This window comes from Micropterus dolomieu, linkage group LG02 (assembly GCF_021292245.1).
Source record: "Micropterus dolomieu isolate WLL.071019.BEF.003 ecotype Adirondacks linkage group LG02, ASM2129224v1, whole genome shotgun sequence".
NCBI classification, from domain to species: domain Eukaryota; kingdom Metazoa; phylum Chordata; class Actinopteri; order Centrarchiformes; family Centrarchidae; genus Micropterus; species Micropterus dolomieu.
This window is the reverse complement of record NC_060151.1, coordinates 14904259-14917049: the sequence shown is the minus strand read 5'-3', so window position 1 is coordinate 14917049 and position 12791 is coordinate 14904259.

The following is a 12791-nucleotide window of genomic DNA, read 5'->3' as shown; positions in this document are numbered from 1 at the left end:
AATTGTATACGTGCGGCTGGTGTAGCCTTTTCAAATGTTATTGACCCAGTGGATCACATTCTGATAGTGAAACGAGTCATTTGCTCGGGTTGTGACGGTCAAATATATTGATCCACCGTGTTACAGCCGCTGTTCTGGCCGCTAGTAAAAGCATTGCGACGCTACCCAGCCGACCAATCACAGAGTTTACGGTCTGCGTCAACTCCACGTGTAGTTACATTTTTGAGGAGGTCCATGTCAGGGTAGGGGGCTACGCAGAGGCTACACCGTCGATTTGACACAGAAGTATAAATTGCACTTTAGAATGAGCCATTTCTTTCTACATACACCACTTGTCCCCTTACATGGACATCACTGTGTTGTGCCGTTATGTTTCTACAGTAGCCCAAACGGGCAAACTGCTCTACAGAGTGCATTTCATCGCTACGTTGAATGCGAACAAAGAAAGAAGAAGTAGAAGTTAGTAGTAGTAGTTGCGCGGACAAGAGCAAAAAAAGTAGTTTTCTGCTTTTCAACCATATGGCAATGACACAGGCGTCTTTTTTTATTTCAACTTCATCCTGCCCCGGATATTACATCACTCTGTCCCTGGAATAATTGGAGTTGCTCAAAGCAGCCTGTATGTTGGCAGGAGAACATATTAGAGCAAGAGAATAATGGAGTGTCGCTCTCACTCTGAAAAAGGATCAAAGAGGGTGAAAGGGATGGTGGGGTGGTTGGGGGGCGTGAGAATAGTTACCATGGTGACTATGACATCACGGGTGGCTTGTGCACTCTGCCTTAATGGGAGTTTTGTTTGTGTGGACGTGAAGGCAAACAACTGTCTCGAGATGACAGAAGGAGGTACTTTGTGAAATTTAAGTGACAGAAATGTGGCTCTCAGAACTCCTGGGTATTGAAGAGGATCTCTCCCTTCCCTCTGCATCTCTCTGTCGTGGGCAGCTGCTGTAACAGAGCTGAGTTACGTCAACACACTAATAACACAGCGTGGTTGTGTGGAGGTGAATTGCATGTTCCAGTCAGCTCAGTCATTTTAAATTGAGTTATTGCTTTGAGGGACAGAGACAGAGGAAAGGAGAAAGAGAGAGATGGTGCAGGGCAAGTGTGCTCTCCAGCACCATTGTGAATAAATTAATGCCTTTTTTATTATTTTGTCACGCATATAACAATGCCCAGCCCGCATGGGCCTATAAGAAACCATAATTTCATACAAGCCAGGACCAGTGTGCTGGTCCAAACTTCATTTCATTTCATGAAAAATGTATTCAATGAATTTAAATCATCATACAGTACATGGACTCACATTCCTCACCCAAATCACGCAGCACACACAATCAGTTTTCATCTTGAATGTTTTTTAATCTACCACAGCTACAAGATCTTTCTCTTAAAAAATGAGAGAGATAACATATGATTCAGAGCCAAACCTTTGTTTGATATGCACACTTGTCCTTAATTGGCTTTGACAATAATATTTTAAAACCATTTTACTTAAAACTACAATAAAACATATTTTATCATTTGCATATAATGATAATAAAGTACCGGTAAATATTAATTTACTATCATCCATAAAACAGAAAAGCATATGCCTAAATTAGCTTCCTATCTATAGAGCTAAGTCACTAAGAAATATTGCTGGGAGGAAATAAGGATAGAAGACCCAGAGAGCCGAAATTGCCTAGTTCATTCAGAGATGCATCGAGCCAGTCAGCAAACATATCATTGATCTCAACACAAGCAACTGGGAAAATCACTCTATCAATTAATTTGCATGCACGTAGCCATGCATTGATTCTGTGTCTCTGCGTTTTACAATTATACCGCCATACGCTAGTTGGTGGCAGCGTTACAGCGTCCACTGTGTTGGCTTTTGCTGACCGAGCAGGCTAACTTCCGGTTTAGAATGGATAAGGCTACGGCGTAGGCTACTGCATAGGGTACACATAGGCTACGCCGTCGATTCGACACAGACGAGGGCGGATCATGCCTTAGTAGGATTCACTAATTCACCTTGGCGAAGTGCCTGTCTTCTAGTTGCTGAACCACCTAATTCACCCCCACACAGTTGTCATGAAGGGGAAAAATTGCTATGCAGACCAAAAGATTTTTTTGTACAAGTTGTAAGCAGGTTTATCTCTGTCTGACATTTTAACATGGGGGTCCTTGGGGATTTTCATGAAATGAGTAAATATGTGCAAGCCAATATCACTCTGCTTTAAGTTTCGTGGAAACATTAAGTGTATGTCACGTTTGAGCTGGAAATTGAGACAGAAGCAGCAGAAGCAACAGAAACATGCATATAGGACAAGTTGCACACATGTAGGCATTAACACAGACACACTTGTAGTCAGACATATGTAGACAAAGTAAAAAAACTAATGCACAAGAGGAGACTTTCACACACAATAACTGTGATGATGTACCACCGTGATTCTATTCATTTTGCTCCCTTTCCCACAGACTGTAATTGCTGCCATTTTCTCTTCACTGCTGGGTGCCTATTTACCTGCCAGAAGTAGTTTAGAGTTGCTTTTATGTGTCTGACCTGAGCGTGGAAGCTGATGTGAATTGACAATTGTGTGACAGGCCTTCCAGGGGGCTGTTGACATGCTACCTCGGAGATTTGTGCACAGCACTGTTCCTTCAGATGTCCAAGTGGTAGAAATTAAATGACCTTTAAGGGTAAAAATGTAATAATATTAATAATTTCTTTAGTAGTTGCACACTGAAAGCTCAAACCTTTTAGTATAAAGGAGGCCCTCTATACTTAAAGGTTTGTACTTTCATTGGGAAATTTGACAGCCTTCCTAGTGTTTGGAAGCATTTCCCATTGGTGCTCTGGTGGTCCAGTTAACTCACACGCTTTAAAGACATGTAGGTGGATAGGAGACACAAAGGGTGGCTTTTGAAAAGAACTAGTTCGCACAACGTGTTGCCCTACCTACTCAGAAATCAAAAGTGTTAATAGCTGTTGTGAACGGCCACACTCGAAGGCAGAGTAAAAAGTCGGCTGTCATATTTTCAGTCCGCCTTTTCTAAAAGGCATTCATAGGGTTGAACTTGATTGTTCACATGTTGAGCGCCAGAAACAAAAGACAAGCGAAAAATGAGAGCCAGAGAAAGAAGTTCAAACCAATGCTAATCGACAATCCGACAAGCACTTCTGATGAAGCATGTTGGCAGCTTAAACTGCCCATAGATGGTGAGTGTGTCTGTATTTTGTTTCCCTTCCCTCTGTATGCTGGCTATGCTCGGATATGCTAGTGTATTTAACCAACCTGACCATCCGCGACTTTCCTTAAATTCCTCAGAAACCAAGACCTTAGTCACATGCTCTCAGTGTCCCTCCCACCTTCTCTACAGCAGTTATTGTCCAAAGGTATCATCTCTGGCATCATTATGTCAAAATAATATTTGTATTAATATATATATATGTGTGTGTGTATACGTGCAATGGGGCAAAGGTCAGGACAAGAGACACGACACAGCTCTCCTACTGACATTGTTGACACTCGGGGGGGAAGGCAGTGACACCTTATATGTTTCATTTGGGATCAAAGGGCATTTGTAACTATTTCAGTGACCACCTCTGATCTCTGAAGTAAATTTCTGATGCAAACTTCTGAGTGTGAAGCACAGCAGCTGGCCACTTCCTTTTATAGTAGGCGAGAAGATTTGGGGGCAGAGTATTGTGGAAGGGTATTGTTTAGTGAAAGCTCTCTGTTTAGAGGGCAACTTTGAAACATCAAAAAGCATTACAGCAAAGTAAACAAAGAGTTTGATGGATGGAGGTATTGTATGAGGTGAGGTGTATTTTTTAAGCATTTTTTGTACCTCTTTCTTGGTTTTCTCTTTTTTGACTGAATTGGCAGAAGTCTGCATTAGCAACAATATGGGAAATTAAATGACTGGTGCACAATATTATGTTCACATGTTTTAATTTGGACACACTGTATTTAGTGGTGCAGCTGCATTAGGAGACAACTAAGAGAAACAGGAAGTAGGTCACAGAAAAGTGCTGAAAGGGGAATCCTCTGATTTTACATATCAAAGTCTGTTTACAAATCTTCAGGGGTGCAACTCCATATATGAAAAAAATAAAATAAAATGAAAAAATAAAAAAAAGTTTTTTTATGGCTCCAGGGGGAGCTGTGTGAAGTCTGATAAATTGCCTCAAGTGATGTCACTTGAGTCAGTGTTGGTTGGGGCAGAAGACTCCAAGTTTGAAAATGAAATAAATCTGTGGTTGTGGAGTTAGACACAAGTGAGCTTACCAGACCTCTGTAGCTCACTCCTCATCTCTTCTTGAGGTTAGCATCTCGAGGCTACATTAGCTGCTACAACAGGGCTCTAGAGTGTGAGTATATCACTCTGATATGCAATTAAAAATAGATAGGTGCAAACCGGAAAAAATTAGTCTACAACCTACTGTAATTCTCTCCACCCTAATCATTCAAAGTCAAGACTGGCTATCGGGAGCACTGGGAGAAATCCCGTTGCTCCGGTCGCTCTGTTAAGCAGCCTGTTAAACAAGAGCGAGAGATTTGCTTCGTTAGCATAGGAAGCGGTAAGACAGAAGACAGAAATACAGTGAGCAAGGTTTGGCTAGCTGGCCATTTAGCTATATCGGGTGCCTTTTGTTGAAACATGTTCAGCTTCTGTAAAGTCAATGCAATCGTCAATGGCACTTTTCTTGATTCGTCCAATCACAGCCTGGATGGGACAGGAAAAAGGTAGACGTGCTACAGAAAACTTTCAATATGTTGAACTCATTTTATGTATGAATGATTATTGACAAGTTAGTACTTAGCATTAACAAATTAGAGACTAACCACCATTGCAGAGAATTTTTCTTGCTTTCTTCTGCACAAGGATTTAATGAAGGAAAACAGCCCACAAAATGAAATTAATATTATACTACTATATGAAATTATAATGAATATAGTAACATCATATTAATTATATATTTATGTTATTCTAACATTATACTATTAAAGTAACATTATACTATTTAATGGTAAAATATGATAATGATGATGATAATTTGTTACTGTCCTCCTTAATGTTTATATGCTCCTAAATGTTTTCATTTAGCACATGTAGTCCTTGGGGGAAAAGCTTAGAGCCCTGTAGTAGCATAACACACCTGAATCTCTGACCACACAGTCAGCAGTCGAGTGGCATTGTGCGTAATGTAGGTGCCAGTGCCAAGAAAGAGGAATGCATCAAAAGACATTCAGTCAGTTTTAATGTCAGTCTGACAATGTTTATTAGAGTACAATGCTAAATTTGTGGAGTATGCTTTTAACTAAACTTTACCTTAATCCCTGCAATTTCTTTACTGACTGTAAATTATTGTAAATTCAAACATCCACACATGCTGTCTATTGCAATCTAAACCTCTGTTTGCCTGCACCCTGATTGTCATTTGTGGCCAGTCAGTTTGTCATCTGATGCTGGTTGACATCGTTGACTCCACAGAACAGATGCTAAATAAAGAAAAGGTTAATGTGCTGTGCTCATTTTAAGTATGCATCAGCCACTCCATGATACCATATCTGTTTACAAAACAGGTAAAACCATTAGCTTATGGGCGCTGCTACCAGTGTGTGTGGGTGGGGGTGTATGTGTGTGTGTGTGTGTATGTGTGTGTGTGTGTGTGTGTGTGTGTGCTATGTTGGTGTGTGACTCGCTGATAAGACAGCAGCAGATCTAACATAGACCCGTTGCCTCACGCACAAACACATCCACTCACACCCGTTGTGCTGAGCCAAGAGAAGAGGATGTCTGAAAACACTGCAGCAGACCAGCCGGGTTTATGGACTGTGAATGTGGTACATTGTGTCTGCTCCCACCAGATACACCACAGGGCAAAGAATGTACCCAAGTCCCCAGCCTGAGATAAAGACTTGTGTTAAGAGTCCTGTGCCCAGAGCTCTGCTTATCCACTACATGTAGAACCTCCTTCCATGCACAGTCCTTCCAGGAAATCATAAATAATTGTTTTGTTTTTATGTATGATACTGTGCACAAACAACTTTTAGATTTGAACATTGCTTTTATTGGAAAAATTTTGTTCATTAATTTATAAACAAACTCATAAATGACAGTTTAGAGCACTTACAGACATGTCTGTGAAGTGCTGTGTGAACTGTAGTGACATTTGTTTAAGGCAGTCTGTGAATAATTAGATGCAACTAGTGTTGTCTAAGGTCCGTGTCTCATCTCTTAAGCCCCATCCACACTACTGCATTTTCGTTTTTGCTACATTTGCACCTCCTGTCCAGACTAAAACGGTGAAAACAACGACTAAAACGGAGAATTTGAAAACGCTGCAGACCCCATTTTTTGTTTTAAAACTCTGAGTAGCATTTTAGTGCGGACGGGCAAAAGCGGAGGACTTTAGAAACAATGACACAGACGCTCACATTTGACTCTTTGATTGGGTATTATAAGTTATGCAAAGCAGAAACAGGATGCTACTGACAGAGTTTTTAATTTGGTATTTTTATTGAAATATTTGTACTGTGCAAATAACACTTATAGCCTACACTTGTACTGTACATGTCGCCGTATTTACTTTGGGACGACTCCCAGTCTGTTTTCCACCGCCACAGTCACTTTAAACTTCCGTGTTACATTCAGTTACAGTCCCAGCTCATTATTGGTCCATGCAAAAAAAAAATCATCTTCATCTGTATTTCTTTATTCTTTGCCAAATCTTCTGTAACTACGGATTAGTACATCTGCTTCATGTTTACACCGCTATGCGCATGCCCAGTGAGCGCAAACTGCCATTGGACATGCTTTTTCAGTTGTTTTAATATACGGTAGATACGCAGCTAAAATGCTGGTGTGGAAGGAGATTGTATTCATTTTAAAACTCAGTTTTTAAACAAAAATGGAGTAGTGTGGAGGGGCCTTAGTTTGGGAGAGCAGAGCAACTGTATCATATGTCATCAGAGTAAAGCAAAGGCAGACTATTCTTAATCTTATCTCTTTTTATGGCTAATTCTAGTTCAAACTCAGGGAAATCAGGGTTTGGCCAGCAGTCACCGTGTTGATGATGTGGATGTGGAGTATGAACCAACAGACACCTCTTATCTTTGTGGATAAGGATAATACAAGCAGAAATTACACTTTAGATTTAATACGAGTAAATAGGGATTTATGAAAAAATATTCCTAATCCAAGACAAACCAATGCCTTCCAGCGCTAAGAGAGGTAGAACCATACCGCTATACAAATCATCATATAAATGTTGAAAATGTTTGAGTGTACTGCTGGTACACTTCTATTTATTGCAAACTGTTCTTGGCCTCCAAAGGCCAGGTTACGAAAGAGTAGCAATTTCTCATCAGCAGTGATTAAAAACATTTCCTCAGCTTGTTTTGGCCACACACGATACAATAAAAAGCCATATTAAAATCCAGTCTGTATGCACTGGAAAGTTTTTCTTGAATCAGCACTTCATTAATCTGGTAAATAATCTAGCATTGTGTTTCATCTAAGAAAGTATGGAAACACATAAGTATTCACACATACGCACACACACCCATTCATTTGCTGCCTTCTCAGAAAGGGGACTTTGTGGTGGTATAACACTTGCATATTCAACACAGACTTGAAATGGAGGACCACTTTAGCCTTATAATCTTATTTATTAAATCACAGACTATAAATGGAAGACCACTTTAGCCTTATACATCTTATTTATTAAATGCATTCATGCTAGATATAGAAATCATGATTGTTACAGACAAGCTACAAGATCTAATTTGCCTCTTGTGGCTGGTTGGATGATAACATGTTGAACAGTCTCATGGAACAGGCACAACCAGAACATTCGAAGATATTATGGCTGGTTTATAAAGCTATCTAAAAAGCAGAATCTCATTTAAAGGTAGATGAGATTTCTGCTGGTGCGTGACCATTTCATCTCCATCGATTACCGAATGCACATGTCTGAAATAGCCACACACACTGGTTAGTGTAGAGGGTAAGATTTCATATTGAGGTAATGTGAGACCGGGTCTGCTGAGAGTATGAATGTGTGTGTATCAGTGTGTGGGCAGATGAACATACAGAATTCTCCACAGCTGTGAATGCTGAGTACTCTCCCTCTCCCTTCTCCGATTAAACACAACAGTGGGATTATAATTCCCCCCTCTTTCTTTCTTTCATCCTGCATCCTCCTCCTCTGTTGTCTCGCTCGATCTCTCCTCTCATCTATCAGGCACACTTCTCTGCAGACAGCCCCTGCTGTTTACTTTGAATTTCTCTCTGTGAATCCTAATTGCACGCTGTGTTTCTCCAGGGTCAGTTCCAATCAGAATTATGATAAAGTGCATCAGACTCTGCAGAAACCACTTCAAAACTGCCAGGAGTGTTTTTGTCTTGGGCCTTATTGGTGTCAGTGGGTGGTCTCCATTTAGCTGACTTTGCTTTTTGAAAATAAAATAGATTCCTAGTATATAATAGTTGCCTCCCAGCGATGAACAGAATTAATTTGAAGTCGTTTGCATTGGATTATTTTGAGTATCTTTTTTTCCATAACTACTGTTTTTTTGTTTTTTTTATCATATGTTTCCGCTTTCCACCTAAACCAGCTGTCTTCATTTCTTCACACTCTCATCTTTTTCTCTCATTGTAAGCCCTTACAGGTCACTCCTGGCCATCAGGGCACCACAGTCTCCCTGCTTTCCTCCTTCATATCCTCCCAGCTGTCCTTTATACCTCTGTATTTCCCCTCTTTTCCACACTCTTTCCATTCTTGCACCTCTACACTCTTTTAACCTGGAGACTATTGCTTCCCCAACACCTCAGAGAGTCTCACTAAGCACTAAAATGCGTCCTGATTGCTTGTGATTACAAGCAAACAGATCTATATTAAGGTGCGAATGTGCCCACTAGGACTCAGTGAGACTGAATTCCTTAAGCCACATTTAGAGGTGGCAAAGGACTCGTGGTCACAAATGTGGTGTAATGTGAATGCAAATGTGCCCCTGTCCACACTAACTGACTGACTAGGTGCTAGTTCATACATGCCAGAAGGTTTTGGAGAAGCCATAAATAGTGGAAGCCAAGAGTAGAAGGAGCTCTGTCTTGTTTTGATTATGAGCACAGGTCCTGGTTTTACAGAAATGTGATGTGTGCGAATTTGCACAGATCAAATCCCATCAAGTGGACACTTGAGACATTTGAAACATCCTGAGGTCAGTTGTGACAAACTCAAAAACTAACAAAAAGTTGGCAGAATTAACATTCCCTGTCTTTTTTCACATGAATAATACATGAACATGACCATTTAGATATATATAAATTAAACATAAATTCATGAAAAGCACGACTATTTCACACCAATCCAATTCCCTAATCAAGTAAATTTATGTCACCTTTTTTTCAGTTTATATTTAGTAATTTTAAAAACAGTACGTTGTATATGCTGTAACCGTGGTAAGTAGCTCCTACCAGTAATTAATAACACAATCTTTTAAACTAAAGGTCATTCTTTGCTTACTATCTAGGTTGCCAACGTGGAGCATGTCCCCTCCTGCTGTTTAAGGCCCCCATCCATACTACTCCGTTTTAGTGTACAAACGGAGAATTAAAACGAATACGAGCTCCATCCACACCAGCGGTTTAGCTGCGTTTTGGAGTTGATCTCCGTCTACATTAAAACGACTGAAAACGCACATCTATTGGCCGTTCAGGTACACTGGGCATGCGCGTGCCAGTGTAAACATGAAGCAAATGGTCTCTTCCTGGTTACAGAAGAAATAAATACAGATGAAGGAGCTGGGACTGTTACTGAATTAACACAGGAGTGTGGCGGCGGAAAACAGACTGGGAGTCGTTGCAAAGTAAATACGGCGACATGCACAGTACAAGTGTAGGCAGATAAGTGTCAAAAACCCGGTCAGCAGCATCGTGTTTCTGCTTCGCATGACTTCTAAGATCCAATCAATAGCAAAAGGTCTCCATTTTAATTCGAAAACGCAGTAGTGTGGATGGGGCCTAAGAGTCATCCAGAGGATGTGAAACATGTACAAGACCACACAAGGGATCTTCAACCCCTCCCTTCATACCCTATACCCACAGTGGGCTGCTGTTTTGTCATATTAATGGAGCACACTGCATTATAAACGCGTGAATGACTGGGGAGAGAGAAGAGTGCAGAATAAAAAATGTAAGGTAATCAGCATAATGTCAGGCACTAAACCACACCAAGTGATGTGTCTCGTCACTGCAACAGAATAATCAAAAACACCTCGGCACCTTTCTCTTATCTTTCCATCAACTATCCACATTTCATTACTGAATTGATTCTCCCGGTCCTTGGGGCACTGGAGGTATTGCTCTATCATTTCAGACAGTTTATGTACAAAGAGACCTGAGGGCTGGGGAGGTGTGTGCGTGCTTGTACTCAGGTGTGTACATACAGAGCACACACAGAGCTATCCTATTGAATGCCTCTCTCCCTCTTTCTCTTAAATCATGGAGTCCCAATGTGGTGGATGGGATGAGGAGTAATGGGGGAGTGCCAAAATCAGGAGAAATGTACGAAGAAGAGACTTCGCTTTAAAAAAAACACTGACTTGTGTGTGTGTGTGTGTGTGTGTGTGTGTGTGTGTGTGTGTGTGTCTGACACCAACTGCTCAGTTGTGTTTTCTCCACCTGCACGGAGCATAAAACTGAAGCATACTGAATGGCAGTATTTGCTGAGCAGTACAAGCAGCTGAACACAACATCACAATATACAGCATAGGTTAATTATACACCAAATTGAATTTGCAATCCAGAGTTACAAGGTAACTTAAATAATGAAGCTCATCAACAGCTAACCTCATGAAAGTGAAAAAGATTACTTATTAATGCTTCTGCTGATTACTTGAGCAACTTTGCTTATTGAATAACACAACACTACAACTGAAAGTGACCATAGATCAATAATGAGCCATTTTACACAGCTTACAGAGTTGGTTATATTAGGATGCTCTTGTGCATTTCAGCCTTGCTGTTTTCTCTTTGCAGATGGCGAATGGATCTATTGATGTTGCCCCTGTGGGCTGCCATTGGATGAATTATGTAACAGCCTCAGTGAGTTATGAAGGCGGCAAGGTGCAGGAGAAAAAGTACTTACGCTGCTGTCGTCACAACTGATAACATAACCTCTGTGTTCACATATATGGAGCCATGTAAATCTTCGATGTGTGTATGCATGCGGAGTGACTGATGTGTAATGTTCCATGTGCAGCCAGAGCTGACAGACTGCTCCAGAGTGAAGAAAAAGACCAATTTGTCATTTCCAGATAGCACCATAAAATGTTGTTGGTGTAAAAACTCGTGAAATTTAGTTAATGAGATTTTATACCAGGGCAGTAATTTCATGTATCTGTGACAGAAACACTGAGGTCCTGAATCATTTGAAGGTCACAGAAAAGATCACTAATGTTTTTGATTCAATATTACTCTGTATACTGAATGAAAACTGACTACCTTCTCCTGCTTAAGTGCAGTTTTAGCTGCTAAAGCTAATACTAGGTGATTCTAGGTATTATGTTGTGTTGTGTTGACATGCTACCATGCTAACAGATAACTAAAAGTTTGTGCAGACAACACAACTTTCAGTGTCGGCAGATCGATGTGTTGTTCACACTACACAACTTGCCGTCTTGGGATTGGGATTGTCTGTGCTACAGAGAGAGCTGGAGGTGAGTAAAAAGTGTTTTGCAGTGAAAAAGTAGCTGCATGCTCTGCCAGCTGCCTGCTCTCATTGGCTGGATGCGAGTTGGCCGACTCGATCGATCGCTGATTTACCCCTGATCACAGCCCGATGGTCACCGAGCTCGCTGACCGGCAAACCGGGCTTAAAATCATGTAGTGTGAACTAGACTTCACTGCAGTTTCCACATTTGATTGATATCTATATCCTTAGGATATAACTCTGTAAATGCACATCTACGGTTTTCCCTTTTCTGGAAAATGAATTCATAGAAATCTAATGGAAACTGCAGTTCTGCTCAGTTGGGACTTTCTTGCTAGCAATATATTTTTTGATTTTATCACCTTTTTTGTGGATATCTCAGTTTCCTCAGGATCCCTTCATTTGGTGGCACAACGACAAACCCACAGTATCACCTCTTCCTTTCTATCTGTCTCCTACACTGCATGTCTCACCGGCTGCCTCATTTACTCTTCAAAAGCATCTGTCTATTACAAGGAGCCCAGGGCGCTCTGCAGAGTTGTGTTAAGTAATAACAACCAGTGACGTCAAAGGCTCTCCGTCTGAGCTGGTAAGGGGGGTGGGGATAGGGGGTGGAGAGGAGAGGAGAGGAGAGGAGGAGAGGCAGACATGGAAGCAGTGGTGTGTGAAAAATCTCCTCTACTTGTGTGCCAGTTGCCCCTCTTTTAACACATGTTTACAGTGCAGCAAATTATATTTTTAGTCACAAGCCTTAAACACTGATGTGATTTCTGATCCTCGTCTCTCAAAGGCTAATAAACATTATCGCAAAGATTTTTCCCCCCCTGGCAACCTATTTCCCACAGCACAAGTGGTCTCTTATGCTCCATCACACACCTGCGGCTAAGCATAACTCTGTACATGATCCTCTCATAGGAGCCTGTATGTTTATGTCATATGGATAGCAGCAGTGAATGAGGACAGCCACTGTTCGTCCTCTGTTGTCAGGGTTAGATCAAGTTGTAGGTTGAGGTCTTGTGACAGTTGTTGCTTATGCAATATGATGTTTTTTTTAGAAGGTGACCTTCAATTCACTGAGATG